At 42.2% G+C, this 21,666-nt stretch overlaps 1 long non-coding RNA gene across 1 annotated transcript; it reads left to right on the forward strand.

The window, feature by feature from the left end:
* Positions 1 to 507: 507 nt before the first annotated feature.
* Positions 508 to 20,794, forward strand: LOC140069170 (uncharacterized). The gene is made up of 2 exons (XR_011848726.1): positions 508 to 962; positions 20,499 to 20,794. It is a non-coding gene; the product is annotated as an uncharacterized lncRNA (long non-coding RNA).
* The last annotated feature ends 872 nt before the right edge of the window (positions 20,795 to 21,666 follow it).

Here is a 21,666-nt window from a genome sequence, read left to right on the forward strand (position 1 = left end):
CATATACAGAACCTCCTGTATCATATATTATACAGAATACAAGGGGTTACACACAGTGACCCCCACTAATACCAGGTGTATACAGGACACATATACAGAACCTCCTGTATCATATATTATACAGGATACAAGGGGTTACACACAGTGACCCCACTAATACCAGGTGTATACAGGACACATATACAGAACCCACTGTATCATATATTATACAGAATACAAGGGGTTACACACAGTGACCCCACTAATACCAGGTGTATACAGGACACATATACAGAACCCCCTGTATCATATATTATACAGGATACAAGGGGTTACACACAGTGACCCCACTAATACCAGGTGTATACAGGACACATATACAGAACCTCCTGTATCATATATTATACAGGATACAAGGGGTTACACACAGTGACCCCACTAATACCAGGTGTATACAGGACACATATACAGAGCCCCCTGTACCATATATTATACAGGATACAAGGGGTTACACACAGTGACCCCCACTAATACCAGGTGTATACAGGACACATACACAGAACCTCCTGTATCATATATTATACAGGATACAAGGGGTTACACACAGTGACCCCCACTTATACCAGGTGTATACAGGACACATATACAGAACCTCCTGTATCATATATTATACAGGATACAAGGGGTTACACACAGTGACCCCCACTAATACCAGGTGTATACAGGACACATATACAGAACCTCCTGTATCATATATTATACAGTATACAAGGGGTTACACACAGTGACCCCACTAATACCAGGTGTATACAGGACACATATACACAACCCCCTGTATCATATATTATACAGGATACAAGGGGTTACACACAGTGACCCCCACTAATACCAGGTGTATACAGGACACATATACAGAACCCCCTGTATCATATATTATACAGGATACAAGGGGTTACACACAGTGACCCCCCCACTAATACCAGGTGTATACAGGACACATATACAGAACCCCCTGTATCATATATTATACAGGATACAAGGGGTTACACACAGTGACCCCCACTAATACCAGGTGTATACAGGACACATATACAGAACCCCCTGTATCATATATTATACAGGATACAAGGGGTTACACACAGTGACCCCCCACTAATACCAGGTGTATACAGGACACATATACAGAACCTCCTGTATCATATATTATACAGGATACAAGGGGTTACACACAGTGACCCCACTAATACCAGGTGTATACAGGACACATATACAGAGCCCCCTGTATCATATATAATACAGGATACAAGGGGTTACACACAGTGACCCCACTAATACCAGGTGTATACAGGACACATATACAGAACCCCCTGTATCATATATTATACAGGATACAAGGGGTTACACACAGTGACCCCACTAATACCAGGTGTATACAGGACACATATACAGAACCCTCTGTATCATATATTATACAGGATACAAGGGGTTACACACAGTGACCCCACTAATACCAGGTGTATACAGGACACATATACAGAACCTCCTGTATCATATATTATACAGGATACAAGGGGTTACACACAGTGACCCCCACTAATACCAGGTGTATACAGGACACATATACAGAACCCCTGTATCATATATTATACAGGATACAAGGGGTTACACAGTGACCCCACTAATACCAGGTGTATACAGGACACATATACAGAACCCCTGTATCATATATTATACAGGATACAAGGGGTTACACAGTGACCCCCACTAATACCAGGTGTATACAGGACACATATACAGAACCCCCTGTATCATATATTATACAGGATACAAGGGGTTACACACAGTGACCCCACTAATACCAGGTGTATACAGGACACATATACAGAGCCCCCTGTATCATATATTATACAGGATACAAGGGGTTACACACAGTGACCTCCACTAATACCAGGTGTATACAGGACACATATACAGAACCCCCTGTATCATATATTATACAGGATACAAGGGGTTACACACAGTGACCCCACTAATACCAGGTGTATACAGGACACATATACAGAACCCCCTGTATCATATATTATACAGGATACAAGGGGTTACACACAGTGACCTCACTAATAGCAGGTGTATACAGGACACATATACAGAACCCCCTGTATCATATATTATACAGGATACAAGGGGTTACACACAGTGACCTCCACTAATACCAGGTGTATACAGGACACATATACAGAACCCCCTGTATCATATATTATACAGGATACAAGGGGTTACACACAGTGACCCCCACTAATACCAGGTGTATACAGGACACATATACAGAACCTCCTGTACCATATATTATACAGGATACAAGGGGTTACACACAGTGACCTTCACTAATACCAGGTGTATACAGGACACATATACAGAACCCCCTGTATCATATATTATACAGGATACAAGGGGTTACACACAGTGACTCCACTAATACCAGGTGTATACAGGACACATATACAGAACCCCCTGTATCATATATTATACAGGATACAAGGGGTTACACGCAGTGACCCCACTAATACCAGATGTATACAGGACACATATACAGAACCTCCTGTATCATATATTATACAGGATACAAGGGGTTACACACAGTGACCCCCCACTAATACCAGGTGTATACAGGACACATATACAGCACCTCCTGTACCATATATTATACAGGATACAAGGGGTTACACACAGTGACCCCCACTAATACCAGGTGTATACAGGACACATATACAGAACCCCCTGTATCATATATTATACAGGATACAAGGGGTTACACACAGTGACCCCCACTAATACCAGGTGTATACAGGACACATATACAGAACCTCCTGTATCATATATTATACAGGATACAAGGGGTTACACACAGTGACCCCCACTAATACCAGGTGTATACAGGACACATATACAGAACCTCCTGTACCATATATTATACAGGATACAAGGGGTTACACACAGTGACCTCCACTAATACCAGGTGTATACAGGACACATATACAGAACCCCCTGTATCATATATTATACAGGATACAAGGGGTTACACACAGTGACCTCACTAATACCAGGTGTATACAGGACACATATACAGAACCCCCTGTATCATATATTATACAGGATACAAGGGGTTACACACAGTGACCCCCACTAATACCAGGTGTATACAGGACACATATACAGAACCTCCTGTATAATGTAGTATACAGGATACAAGGGGTTACACACAGTGACCCCACTAATACCAGGTGTATACAGGACACATATACAGAACCCCCTGTATCATATATTATACAGGATACAAGGGGTTACACACACTGACCTCCCACTAATACCAGGTGTATACAGGACACATATACAGAGCCCCCTGTATCATATATTATACAGGATACAAGGGGTTACACACAGTGACCCCCCAGTAATACCAGGTGTATACAGGACACATATACAGAACCTTCTGTATCATATATTATACAGGATACAAGGGGTTACACACAGTGACCCCACTAATACCAGGTGTATACAGGACACATATACAGAACCCCCTGTATCATATATTATACAGGATACAAGGGGTTACACACAGTGACCCCCCACTAATACCAGGTGTATACAGGACACATATACAGAACCTTCTGTATCATATATTATACAGGATACAAGGGGTTACACACAGTGACCCCCCAGTAATACCAGGTGTATACAGGACACATATACAGAACCTTCTGTATCATATATTATACAGGATACAAGGGGTTACACACAGTGACCCCCCACTAATACCAGGTGTATACAGGACACATATACAGAACCTTCTGTATCATATATTATACAGGATACAAGGGGTTACACACAGTGACCCCCCAGTAATACCAGGTGTATACAGGACACATATACAGAACCCCCTGTATCATATATTATACAGGATACAAGGGGTTACACACACTGACCTCCCACTAATACCAGGTGTATACAGGACACATATACAGAGCCCCCTGTATCATATATTATACAGGATACAAGGGGTTACACACAGTGACCCCCCAGTAATACCAGGTGTATACAGGACACATATACAGAACCTTCTGTATCATATATTATACAGGATACAAGGGGTTACACACAGTGACCCCACTAATACCAGGTGTATACAGGACACATATACAGAACCCCCTGTATCATATATTATACAGGATACAAGGGGTTACACACAGTGACCCCCCACTAATACCAGGTGTATACAGGACACATATACAGAGCCCCCTGTATCATATATTATACAGGATACAAGGGGTTACACACAGTGACCCCCCAGTAATACCAGGTGTATACAGGACACATATACAGAACCTTCTGTATCATATATTATACAGGATACAAGGGGTTACACACAGTGACCCCACTAATACCAGGTGTATACAGGACACATATACAGAACCCCCTGTATCATATATTATACAGGATACAAGGGGTTACACACAGTGACCCCCCACTAATACCAGGTGTATACAGGACACATATACAGAACCTCCTGTATCATATATTATACAGGATACAAGGGGTTACACACAGTGACCCCATTAATACCAGGTGTATACAGGACACATATACAGAACCTCCTGTATCATATATTATACAGGATACAAGGGGTTACACACAGTGACCCCACTAATACCAGGTGTATACAGGACACATATACAGAACCCCCTGTATCATATATTATACAGGATACAAGGGGTTACACACAGTGACCCCACTAATACCAGGTGTATACAGGACACATATACAGAACCCCCTGTACCATATATTATACAGGATACAAGGGGTTACACACAGTGACCCCACTAATACCAGGTGTATACAGGACACATATACAGAACCTCCTGTATCATATATTACACAGGATACAAGGGGTTACACACAGTGACCCCCACTAATACCAGGTGTATACAGGACACATATACAGAACCCCCTGTACCATATATTATCCAGGATACAAGGGGTTACACACAGTGACCCCCACTAATACCAGGTGTATACAGGACACATATACAGAACCCCCTGTATCATATATTATACAGGATACAAGGGATTACACACAGTGACCCCACTAATACCAGGTGTATACAGGACACATATACAGAACCTCCTGTATCATATATTATACAGGATACAAGGGGTTACACACAGTGACCCCACTAATACCAGGTGTATACAGGACACATATACAGAACCTCCTGTACCATATATTATACAGGATACAAGGGGTTACACACAGTGACCCCACTAATACCAGGTGTATACAGGACACATATACAGAACCCCCTGTATCATATATTATACAGGATACAAGGGGTTACACACAGTGACCCCACTAATACCAGGTGTATACAGGACACATATACAGAACCCCCTGTATCATATATTATACAGGATACAAGGGGTTACACACAGTGACCCCACTAATATACCAGGTGTATACAGGACACATATACAGAACCTCCTGTACCATATATTATACAGGATACAAGGGGTTACACACAGAGACCCCCCACTAATACCAGGTGTATACAGGACACATATACAGAACCCCCTGTATCATATATTATACAGGATACAAGGGGTTACACACAGTGACCCCACTAATACCAGGTGTATACAGGACACATATACAGAACCTCCTGTATCATATATTATACAGGATACAAGGGGTTACACACAGTGACCCCACTAATACCAGGTGTATACAGGACACATATCCAGAACCCCCTGTATCATATATTATACAGGATACAAGGGGTTACACACAGTGACCCCACTAATACCAGGTGTATACAGGACACATATACAGAACCCCCTGTATCATATATTATACAGGATACAAGGGGTTACACACAGTGACCCCCACTAATACCAGGTGTATACAGGACACATATACAGAACCTCCTGTATCATATATTATACAGGATACAAGGGGTTACACACAGTGACCCCACTTATACCAGGTGTATACAGGACACATATACAGAACCTCCTGTATCATATATTATACAGGATACAAGGGGTTACACACAGTGACCCCACTAATACCAGGTGTATACAGGACACATATACAGAACCTCCTGTATCATATACTATACAGGATACAAGGGGTTACACACAGTGACTCCACTAATACCAGGTGTATATAGGACACATATACAGAACCCCCTGTACCATATATTATACAGGATACAAGGGGTTACACACAGTGACCCCACTAATACCAGGTGTATACAGGACACATATACAGAACCTCCTGTATCATATATTATACAGGATACAAGGGGTTACACACAGTGACCCCCACTAATACCAGGTGTATACAGGACACATATACAGAACCTCCTGTATCATATATTATACAGGATACAAGGGGTTACACACAGTGACCCCACTAATACCAGGTGTATACAGGACACATATACAGAACCCCCTGTATCATATATTATACAGGATACAAGGGGTTACACACAGTGACCCCACTAATACCAGGTGTATACCAGACACATATACAGAACCTCCTGTATCATATATTATACAGGATACAAGGGGTTACACACAGTGACCCCACTAATACCAGGTGTATACAGTACACATAAACAGAACCCCCTGTATCATATATTATACAGGAAACAAGGGGTTACACACAGTGACCCCACTAATACCAGGTGTATACAGGACACATATACAGAACCCTCTGTATCATATATTATACAGGATACAAGGGGTTACACACAGTGACCCCATTAATACCAGGTGTATACAGGACACATATACAGAACCCCCTGTATCATATATTATACAGGATACAAGGGGTTACACACAGTGACCCCCACTAATACCAGGTGTATACAGGACACATATACAGAACCCCTGTATCATATATTATACAGGATACAAGGGGTTACACAGTGACCCCACTAATACCAGGTGTATACAGGACACATATACAGAACCCACTGTATCATATATTATACAGAATACAAGGGGTTACACACAGTGACCCCACTAATACCAGGTGTATACAGGACACATATACAGAACCCCCTGTATCATATATTATACAGGATACAAGGGGTTACACACAGTGACCCCACTAATACCAGGTGTATACAGGACACATATACAGAACCTCCTGTATCATATATTATACAGGATACAAGGGGTTACACACAGTGACCCCCACTAATACCAGGTGTATACAGGACACATATACAGAACCCCCTGTATCATATATTATACAGGATACAAGGGGTTACACACAGTGACCCCACTAATACCAGGTGTATACAGGACACATATACAGAGCCCCCTGTATCATATATTATACAGGATACAAGGGGTTACACACAGTGACCCCCACTAATACCAGGTGTATACAGGACACATATACAGAACCCCCTGTATCATATATTATACAGGATACAAGGGGTTACACACAGTGACCCCACTAATACCAGGTGTATACAGGACACATATACAGAACCCCCTGTATCATATATTATACAGGATACAAGGGGTTACACACAGTGACCCCACTAATACCAGGTGTATACAGGACACATATACAGAGCCCCCTGTATCATATATTATACAGGATACAAGGGGTTACACACAGTGACCCCACTAATACCAGGTGTATACAGGACACATATACAGAGCCCCCTGTATCATATATAATACAGGATACAAGGGGTTACACACAGTGACCCCACTAATACCAGGTGTATACAGGACACATATACAGAACCCCCTGTATCATATATTATACAGGATACAAGGGGTTACACACAGTGACCCCACTAATACCAGGTGTATACAGGACACATATACAGAACCTCCTGTATCATATATTATACAGGATACAAGGGGTTACACACAGTGACCCCCACTAATACCAGGTGTATACAGGACACATATACAGAACCTCCTGTATCATATATTATACAGGATACAAGGGGTTACACACAGTGACCCCACTAATACCAGGTGTATACAGGACACATATACAGAACCTCCTGTATCATATATTATACAGGATACAAGGGGTTACACAGTGACCCCCACTAATACCAGGTGTATACAGGACACATATACAGAACCCTCTGTATCATATATTATACAGGATACAAGGGGTTACACACAGTGACCCCACTAATACCAGGTGTATACAGGACACATATACAGAACCTCCTGTATCATATATTATACAGGATACAAGGGGTTACACACAGTGACCTCCACTAATACCAGGTGTATACAGGACACATATACAGAACCCCCTGTATCATATATTATACAGGATACAAGGGGTTACACACAGTGACCCCACTAATACCAGGTGTATACAGGACACATATACAGAACCCCCTGTATCATATATTATACAGGATACAAGGGGTTACACACAGTGACCTCACTAATAGCAGGTGTATACAGGACACATATACAGAACCCCCTGTATCATATATTATACAGGATACAAGGGGTTACACACAGTGACCTCCACTAATACCAGGTGTATACAGGACACATATACAGAACCCCCTGTATCATATATTATACAGGATATAAGGGGTTACACACAGTGACCTCCACTAATACCAGGTGTATACAGGACACATATACAGAACCCCCTGTATCATATATTATACAGGATACAAGGGGTTACACACAGTGACCTCCACTAATACCAGGTGTATACAGGACACATATACAGAACCCCCTGTATCATATATTATACAGGATACAAGGGGTTACACACAGTGACCTCCACTAATACCAGGTGTATACAGGACACATATACAGAACCCCCTGTGTCATATATTATACAGGATACAAGGGGTTACACACAGTGACCTCCACTAATACCAGGTGTATACAGGACACATATACAGAACCCCCTGTATCATATATTATACAGGATACAAGGGGTTACACACAGTGACTCCACTAATACCAGGTGTATACAGGACACATATACAGAACCCCCTGTATCATATATTATACAGGATACAAGGGTTTACACGCGGTGACCCCCCACTAATACCAGGTGTATACAGGACACATATACAGAACCTCCTGTACCATATATTATACAGGATACAAGGGGTTACACACAGTGAACTCCACTAATACCAGGTGTATACAGGACACATATACAGAACCCCCTGTATCATATATTATACAGGATACAAGGGGTTACACACAGTGACCCCACTAATACCAGGTGTATACAGGACACATATACAGAACCTCCTGTACCATATATTATACAGGATACAAGGGGTTACACACAGAGACCCCCCACTAATACCAGGTGTATACAGGACACATATCCAGAACCCCCTGTATCATATATTATACAGGATACAAGGGGTTACACACAGTGACCCCACTAATACCAGGTGTATACAGGACACATATACAGAACCTCCTGTATCATATATTATACAGGATACAAGGGGTTACACACAGTGACCCCACTAATACCAGGTGTATACAGGACACATATACAGAACCCCCTGTATCATATATTATACAGGATACAAGGGGTTACACAGTGACCCCACTAATACCAGGTGTATACAGGACACATATACAGAACCCCTGTATCATATATTATACAGGATACAAGGGGTTACACATAGTGACCCCACTAATACCAGGTGTATACCAGACACATATACAGAACCTCCTGTATCATATATTATACAGGATACAAGGGGTTACACACAGTGACCCCACTAATACCAGGTGTATACAGTACACATAAACAGAACCCCCTGTATCATATATTATACAGGAAACAAGGGGTTACACACAGTGACCCCCACTAATACCAGGTGTATACAGGACACATATACAGAACCCTCTGTATCATATATTATACAGGATACAAGGGGTTACACACAGTGACCCCACTAATACCAGGTGTATACAGGACACATATACAGAACCTCCTGTATCATATATTGTACAGGATACAAGGGGTTACACACAGTGACCCCCACTAATACCAGGTGTATACAGGACACATATACAGAGCCCCCTGTATCATATATTATACAGGATACAAGGGGTTACACACAGTGACCCCACTAATACCAGGTGTATACAGGACACATATACAGAACCTCCTGTATCATATATTATACAGGATACAAGGGGTTACACACAGTGACCCCACTAACACCAGGTGTATACAGGACACATATACAGAACCTCCTGTATCATATATTATACAGGATACAAGGGGTTACACACAGTGACCCCACTAATACCAGGTGTATACAGGACACATATACAGAACCTCCTGTATCATATATTATACAGGATACAAGGGGTTACACACAGTGACCCCACTAATACCAGGTGTATACAGGACACATATACAGAACCCCCTGTATCATATATTATACAGGATACAAGGGGTTACACACAGTGACCCCCACTAATACCAGGTGTATACAGGACACATATACAGACCCCCTGTATCATATATTATACAGGATACAAGGGGTTACACACAGTGACCCCCACTAATACCAGGTGTATACAGGACACATATACAGACCCCCTGTATCATATATTATACAGGATACAAGGGGTTACACACAGTGACCCCACTAATACCAGGTGTATACAGGACACATATACAGAACCCCCTGTACCATATATTATACAGGATACAAGGGGTTACACACAGTGTCCCCCCACTAATACCAGGTGTATACAGGACACATATACAGAACCTCCTGTATCATATATTATACAGGATACAAGGGGTTACACACAGTGACCCCACTAATACCAGGTGTATACAGGACACATATACAGAACCTCCTGTATCATATATTATACAGGATACAAGGGGTTACACACAGTGACCCCACTAATACCAGGTGTATACAGGACACATATACAGAACCCCCTGTATCATATATTATACAGGATACAAGGGGTTACACACAGTGACCCCACTAATACCAGGTGTACACAGGACACATATACAGAACCCCCTGTACCATATATTATACAGGATACAAGGGGTTACACACAGTGACCCCCCACTAATACCAGGTGTATACCAGACACATATACAGAACCTCCTGTATCATATATTATACAGGATACAAGGGGTTACACACAGTGACCCCACTAATACCAGGTGTATACAGCACACATATACAGAACCCCCTGTATCATATATTATACAGGATACAAGGGGTTACACACAGTGACCCTCCACTAATACCAGGTGTATACAGGACACATATACAGAACCTCCTGTATCATATATTATACAGGATACAAGGGGTTACACACAGTGACCCCACTAATACCAGGTGTATACAGGACAAATATACAGAACCCCTGTATCATATATTATACAGGATACAAGGGGTTACACAGTGACCCCACTAATACCAGGTGTATACAGGACACATATACAGAACCTCCTGTATCATATATTATACAGGATACAAGGGGTTACACACAGTGACCCCACTAACACCAGGTGTATACAGGACACATATACAGAACCTCCTGTATCAAATATTATACAGGATACAAGGGGTTACACACAGTGACCCCACTAATACCAGGTGTATACAGGACACATATACAGAACCTCCTGTATCATATATTATACAGGATACAAGGGGTTACACACAGTGACCCCCACTAATACCAGGTGTATACAGGACATATACAGAACCCCCTGTATCATATATTATACAGGATACAAGGGGTTACACACAGTGACCCCACTAATACCAGGTGTATACAGGACACATATACAGAACCCCCTGTATCATATATTATACAGGATACAAGGGGTTACACACAGTGACCCCCACTAATACCAGGTGTATACAGGACACATATACAGAACCCCCTGTATCATATATTATACAGGATACAAGGGGTTACACACAGTGACCCCACTAATACCAGGTGTATACAGGACACATATACAGAACCCCCTGTATCATATATTATACAGGATACAAGGGGTTACACACAGTGACCCCACTAATACCAGGTGTATACAGGACACATATACAGACCCCCTGTATCATATATTATACAGGATACAAGGGGTTACACACAGTGACCCCACTAATACCAGGTGTATACAGGACACATATACAGAACCCCCTGTACCATATATTATACAGGATACAAGGGGTTACACACAGTGACCCCACTAATACCAGGTGTATACAGGACACATATACAGAACCTCCTGTATCATATATTATACAGAATACAAGGGGTTACACACAGTGACCCCACTAATACCAGGTGTATACAGGACACATATACAGAACCCCCTGTATCATATATTATACAGGATACAAGGGGTTACACACAGTGACCCCACTAATACCAGGTGTATACAGGACACATATACAGAACCCCCTGTACCATATATTATACAGGATACAAGGGGTTACACACAGTGACCCCCCACTAATACCAGGTGTATACAGGACACATATACAGAACCCCCTGTACCATATATTATACAGGATACAAGGGGTTACACACAGTGACCCCACTAATACCAGGTGTATACAGGACACATATACAGAACCTCCTGTATCATATATTATACAGAATACAAGGGGTTACACACAGTGACCCCACTAATACCAGGTGTATACAGGACACATATACAGAACCCCCTGTATCATATATTATACAGGATACAAGGGGTTACACACAGTGACCCCACTAATACCAGGTGTATACAGGACACATATACAGAACCCCCTGTATCATATATTATACAGGATACAAGGGGTTACACACAGTGACCCCACTAATACCAGGTGTATACAGGACACATATACAGAGCCCCCTGTATCATATATTATACAGGATACAAGGGGTTACACACAGTGACCCCACTAATACCAGGTGTATACCAGACACATATACAGAACCCCCTGTATCATATATTATACAGGATACAAGGGGTTACACACAGTGACCCCACTAATACCAGGTGTATACAGGACACATATACAGAACCCCCTGTATCATATATTATACAGGATACAAGGGGTTACACACAGTGACCCCCACTAATACCAGGTATATACAGGACACATATACAGAACCTCCTGTATCATATATTATACAGGATACAAGGGGTTACACACAGTGACCCCCACTAATACCAGGTGTATACAGGACACATATACAGAACCTCCTGTATCATATATTATACGGGATACAAGGGGTTACACACAGTGACCCCCACTAATACCAGGTGTATACAGGACACATATACAGAACCCCCTGTATCATATATTATACAGGATACAAGGGGTTACACACAGTGACCCCACTAATACCAGGTGTATATAGGACACATATACAGAACCCCCTGTATCATATATTATACAGGATACAAGGGGTTACACACAGTGACCCCCCACTAATACCAGGTGTATACAGGACATATATACAGAACCCCCTGTATCATATATTATACAGGATACAAGGGGTTACACACAGTGACCCCCCACTAATACCAGGTGTATACATGACATATATACAGAACCTCCTGTATCATATATTATACAGGATACAAGGGGTTACACACAGTGACCCCCACTAATACCAGGTGTATACAGGACACATATACAGAACCCCCTGTATCATATATTATACAGGATACAAGGGGTTACACACAGTGACCTCACTAATACCAGGTGTATACAGGACACATATACAGAACCCCCTGTATCATATATTATACAGGATACAAGGGGTTACACACAGTGACCTCCACTAATACCAGGTGTCTACAGGACACATATACAGAACCTCCTGTATCATATATTATACAGGATACATGGGGTTACACACAGTGACCCCACTAATACCAGGTGTATACAGGACACATATACAGAACCCCCTGTATCATATATTATACAGGATACAAGGGGTTACACACAGTGACCTCCACTAATACCAGGTGTATACAGGACACATATACAGAACCTCCTGTATCATATATTATACAGGATACAAGGGGTTACACACAGTGACCCCACTAACACCAGGTGTATACAGGACACATATACAGAACCTCCTGTATCATATATTATACAGGATACAAGGGGTTACACACAGTGACCCCACTAACACCAGGTGTATACAGTACACATATACAGAACCTCCTGTATCATATATTATACAGGATACGAGGGGTTACACACAGTGACCCCCACTAATACCAGGTGTATACAGGACATATACAGAACCCCCTGTATCATATATTATACAGGATACAAGGGGTTACACACAGTGACCCCACTAATACCAGGTGTATACAGGACACATATACAGAACCCCCTGTATCATATATTATACAGGATACAAGGGGTTACACACAGTGACCCCCACTAATACCAGGTGTATACAGGACACATATACCGACCCCCTGTATCATATATTATACAGGATACAAGGAGTTACACACAGTGACCCCACTAATACCAGGTGTATACAGGACACATATACAGAACCTCCTGTATCATATATTATACAGAATACAAGGGGTTACACACAGTGACCCCACTAATACCAGGTGTATACAGGACACATATACAGAACCCCCTGTATCATATATTATACAGGATACAAGGGGTTACACACAGTGACCCCACTAATACCAGGTGTATACAGGACACATATACAGAACCCCCTGTATCATATATTATACAGGATACAAGGGGTTACACACAGTGACCCCACTAATACCAGGTGTATACAGGACACATATACAGAACCTCCTGTATCATATATTATACAGGATACAAGGGGTTACACACAGTGACCCCACTAATACCAGGTGTATACAGGACACATATACAGAACCTCCTGTATCATATATTATACAGGATACAAGGGGTTACACACAGTGACCCCACTAATACCAGGTGTATACAGGACACATATACAGAACCCCCTGTATCATATATTATACAGGATACAAGGGGTTACACACAGTGACCCCACTAATACCAGGTGTATACAGGACACATATACAGAACCCCCTGTATCATATATTATACAGGATACAAGGGGTTACACACAGTGACTCCACTAATACCAGGTGTATACAGGACACATATACAGAACCCCCTGTACCATATATTATACAGGATACAAGGGGTTACACACAGTGACCCCACTAACACCAGGTGTATACAGGACACATATACAGAACCTCCTGTATCATATATTATACAGGATACAAGGGGTTACACACAGTGACCCCACTAATACCAGGTGTATACAGGACACATATACAGTACCTCCTGTATCATATATTATACAGGATACAAGGGGTTACACACAGTGACCCCACTAATACCAGGTGTATACAGGACACATATACAGAACCCCCTGTATCATATATTATACAGGATACAAGGGGTTACACACAGTGACCCCACTAATACCAGGTGTATACAGGACACATATACAGAACCCCTGTATCATATATTATACAGGATACAAGGGGTTACACACAGTGACCCCACTAATACCAGGTGTATACAGGACACATATACAGAACCCCCTGTATCATATATTATACAGGATACAAGGGGTTACACACAGTGACCCCACTAATACCAGGTGTATACAGTACACATATACAGAGCCCCCTGTATCATATATTATACAGGATACAAGGGGTTACACACAGTGACCCCACTAATACCAGGTGTATACAGGACACATATACAGAGCCCCCTGTATCATATATTATACAGGATACAAGGGGTTACACACAGTGACCCCCACTAATACCAGGTGTATACAGGACACATACACAGAACCCCCTGTATCATATATTATACAGGATACAAGGGGTTACACACAGTGACCCCCACTAATACCAGGTGTATACAGGACACATATACAGACCCCCTGTATCATATATTATACAGGATACAAGGGGTTACACACAGTGACCCCACTAATACCAGGTGTATACAGGACACATATACAGAACCCCCTGTACCATATATTATACAGGATACAAGGGGTTACACACAGTGACCCCACTAATACCAGGTGTATACAGGACACATATACAGAACCTCCTGTATCATATATTATACAGAATACAAGGGGTTACACACAGTGACCCCACTAATACCAGGTGTATACAGGACACATATACAGAACCCCCTGTATCATATATTATACAGGATACAAGGGGTTACACACAGTGACCCCACTAATACCAGGTGTATACAGCACACATATACAGAACCCCCTGTACCATATATTATACAGGATACAAGGGGTTACACACAGTGACCCCCCACTAATACCAGGTGTATACAGGACACATATACAGAACCTCCTGTATCATATATTATACAGGATACAAGGGGTTACACACAGTGACCCCACTAATACCAGGTGTATACAGGACACATATACAGAACCTCCTGTATCATATATTATACGGGATACAAGGGGTTACACACAGTGACCCCCACTAATACCAGGTGTATACAGGACACATATACAGAACCCCCTGTATCATATATTATACAGGATACAAGGGGTTACACACAGTGACCCCACTAATACCAGGTGTATATAGGACACATATACAGACCCCCCTGTATCATATATTATACAGGATACAAGGGGTTACACACAGTGACCCCCACTAATACCAGGTGTATATAGGACACATATACAGAACCCCCTGTATCATATATTATACAGGATACAAGGGGTTACACACAGTGACCCCACTAATACCAGGTGTATACAGGACACATATACAGAACCCCCTGTACCATATATTATACAGGATACAAGGGGTTACACACAGTGACCCCCCACTAATACCAGGTGTATACAGGACACATATACAGAACCCCCTGTATCATATATTATACAGGATACATGGGGTTACACACAGTGACCCCCACTAATACCAGGTGTATACAGGACACATATACAGAACCTCCTGTATCATATATTATACAGGATACAAGGGGTTACACACAGTGACCCCACTAATACCAGGTGTATACAGGACACATATACAGAACCTCCTGTATCATATATTATACGGGATACAAGGGGTTACACACAGTGACCTCCACTAATACCAGGTGTATACAGGACACATATACAGAACCTCCTGTATCATATATTATACAGGATACAAGGGGTTACACACAGTGACCTCCACTGATACCAGGTGTATACAGGACACATATACAGAACCCCCTGTATCATATATTATACAGGATACAAGGGGTTACACACAGTGACCCCACTAATACCAGGTGTATATAGGACACATATACAGAACCCCCTGTATCATATATTATACAGGATACAAGGGGTTACACACAGTGACCCCCCACTAATACCAGGTGTATACATGACATATATACAGAACCTCCTGTATCATATATTATACAGGATACAAGGGGTTACACACAGTGACCCCCACTAATACCAGGTGTATACAGGACACATATACAGAACCCCCTGTATCATATATTATACAGGATACAAGGGGTTACACACAGTGACCCCACTAATACCAGGTGTATACAGTACACATATACAGAGCCCCCTGTATCATATATTATACAGGATACAAGGGGTTACACACAGTGACCCCACTAATACCAGGTGTATAAAGTACACATATACAGAGCCCCCTGTACCATATATTATACAGGATACAAGGGGTTACACACAGTGACCCCCCACTAATACCAGGTGTATACAGGACACATATACAGAACCCCCTGTATCATATATTATACAGGATACAAGGGGTTACACACAGTGACCCCACTAATACCAGGTGTATACAGTACACATATACAGAGCCCCCTGTATCATATATTATACAGGATACAAGGGGTTACACACTATGACCCCACTAATACCAGGTGTATAAAGTACACATATACAGAGCCCCCTGTACCATATATTATACAGGATACAAGGGGTTACACACAGTGACCCCACTAATACCAGGTGTATAAAGTACACATATACAGAACCTCCTGTATCATATATTATACAGGATACAAGGGGTTACACACAGTGACCCCACTAATACCAGGTGTATACAGTACACATATACAGAACCCCCTGTATCATATATTATACAGGATACAAGGGGTTACACACAGTGACCCCACTAATACCAGGTGTATAAAGTACACATATACAGAACCCCCTGTATCATATATTATACAGGATACAAGGGGTTACACACAGTGACCCCACTAATACCAGGTGTATACAGTACACATATACAGAGCCCCCTGTATCATATATTATACAGGATACAAGGGGTTACACACAGTGACCCCACTAATACCAGGTGTATACAGTACACATATACAGAGCCCCCTGTACCATATATTATACAGGATACAAGGGGTTACACACAGTGACCCCCCACTAATACCAGGTGTATACAGGACACATATACAGAACCTCCTGTATCATATATTATACAGGATACAAGGGGTTACACACAGTGACCCCACTAATACCAGGTGTATACAGGACACATATACAGAACCCCCTGTATCATATATTATACAGGATACAAGGGGTTACACACAGTGACCCCACTAATACCAGGTGTATACAGGACACATATACAGAACCCCCTGTATCATATATTATACAGGATACAAGGGGTTACACACAGTGACCCCCACTAATACCAGGTGTATACAGGACATATATACAGAACCCCCTGTATCATATATTATACAGGATACAAGGGGTTACACACAGTGACCCCCACTAATACCAGGTGTATACAGGACACATATACAGAACCCCCGGTATCATATATTATACAGGATACAAGGGGTTACACACACTGACCCCACTAATACCAGGTGTATACAGGACACATATACAGAACCCCCTGTATCATATATTATACAGGATACAAGGGGTTACACACAGTGACCCCACTAATACCAGGTGTATACAGTACACATATACAGAACCCCCTGTATCATATATTATACAGGATACAAGGGGTTACACACAGTGACCCCACTAATACCAGGTGTATACAGGACACATATACAGAACCCCCTGTATCATATATTATACAGGATACAAGGGGTTACACACACTTTCCCTACTAATACCAGGTGTATACAGCACACATATACAGAACCTCCTGTATCATATATTATACAGGATACAAGGGGTTACACACAGTGACCCCACTAATACCAGGTGTATACAGGACACATATACAGAACCTCCTGTATCATATATTATACAGGATACAAGGGGTTACACACAGTGACCCCCCACTAATACCAGGTGTATACAGGACACATATACAGAACCTCCTGTATCATATATTATACAGGATACAAGGGGTTACACACAGTGACCCCACTAATACCAGGTGTATACAGGACACATATACAGAACCCCCTGTATCATATATTATACAGGATACAAGGGGTTACACACAGTGACCCCACTAATACCAGGTGTATACAGGACACATATACAGAACCCCCTGTATCATATATTATACAGGATACAAGGGATTACACAAAGTGACCCCACTAATACCAGGTGTATACAGGACACATATACAGAACCCCCTGTATCATATATTATACAGGATACAAGGGGTTACACACAGTGACCCCCACTAATACCAGGTGTATACAGGACACATATACAGAACCTCCTGTATCATATATTATACAGGATACAAGGGGTTACACACAGTGACCCCACTAATACCAGGTGTATACAGGACACATATACAGAACCCCCTGTATCATATATTATACAGGATACAAGGGGTTACACACAGTGACCCCACTAATACCAGGTGTATACAGGACACATATACAGAACCTCCTGTATCATATATTATACAGGATACAAGGGGTTACACACACTGACCCTACTAATACCAGGTGTATACAGCACACATATACAGAACCTCCTGTATCATATATTATACAGGATACAAGGGGTTACACACAGTGACCCCCCACTAATACCAGGTGTATACAGGACACATATACAGAACCTCCTGTATCATATATTATACAGGATACAAGGGGTTGCACACAGTGACCCCCCAATAATACCAGGTGTATACAGGACACATATACAGAACCCCCTGTATCATATATTATACAGGATACAAGGGGTTACACACAGTGACCCCACTAATACCAGGTGTATACAGGACACATATACAGAGCCCCCTGTATCATATATTATACAGGATACAAGGGGTTACACACAGTGACCCCACTAATACCAGGTGTATACAGGACACATATACAGAACCCCCTGTATCATATATTATACAGGATACAAGGGGTTACACACAGTGACCCCACTAATACCAGGTGTATACAGTACACATATACAGAGCCCCCTGTAAAGTCATGTCTGATGTTGTTAATCCAGATCTGCTCGGAGCCCCGCTATTGGTTGGATGCTGGACCTTTGGATGTTTGGTTATATTCCCTCTGGTTGTTGCTCCAGAGACTTTGTAGAGCACAGTCCTGCAGCTCCTTCTCTCCTTACAGAGCCGCACGTTTCTGGATCTGGGCTGTGAGATTTTTCTACCACAATGTATCTAACCTTCTACCTTATCCTGTGCCTGTGTGTAGAATGTTGGAATAAAGTTTTATGTTATTCATTTTGGCTCCACGTGTGATCCCTTGCTGTCACTAACGTTACTGGTCTCCCCTCTACCATCTACCTGGGGATCCCTTCATTACATATACACTGGGAGTGCCTTAGGGGGAATCCTCCATCTTATAGCGGTCTCCCCCTCTGTATGGCCCTGGTGGGTATGGAAGAAACCCATTCACCTGGAGGAAGCCACAAATAACCAGCCTAGCGCTAGGCCGCACTAATGCCAGACACTTCTCTGCCCTGCTGGCACCATTGTACTGTGTTATCAGACTCCGTTAACCTGCGGTGCAGTGGGAGCGCTCCTTAGAGACTGTGCTATGCATCAAAAAAATTGCATCCTGCCACAAGTCGACTGGTGGGAAACGACGTCTGCAGTCATGAAGCTCCGCCCCCGGCATGAGTGCTGCCAAGAATCCTGGAGGAAAGGACCAGGACCGCAGTTGTCCGGAAAACGGGAGTTAACCGGCCTTAAAATAACACTCATCGCGGCGAGTCCTGGGCTACTGCGGACTACAGGAGAATTCTTTGAGCTCGGTTGACGGCCTGGGGGCTGCCATAGTGGGCTCTGAGTGCCACCTCACAGCCATAGGTTTGCCACCGCTGCTCCAGAGGAGTGGCTGCTGCAGTAATCTCCTTCTGGTTAGAGGACAAGACATATCGCTTGTAGGTAAAGGTAAAATACTGAGATTTTCCACCATGCTGCCTTCATGAGAGGACTGAAGACTCAAACCTCTATTTTACTTTATCGGTAGAAATGAAATTCGGAACAACATGTTTCAAGGGTATATCCGTCTCCCGCAGGTACAAAATTACTTCAGGAACATGTAGAAAAACAAAACAAAGACAAGATATTACGTTACATTAAAACTGAGA

Source organism: Engystomops pustulosus, chromosome 7, assembly GCF_040894005.1.
Source record: "Engystomops pustulosus chromosome 7, aEngPut4.maternal, whole genome shotgun sequence".
Taxonomy (NCBI): domain Eukaryota; kingdom Metazoa; phylum Chordata; class Amphibia; order Anura; family Leptodactylidae; genus Engystomops; species Engystomops pustulosus.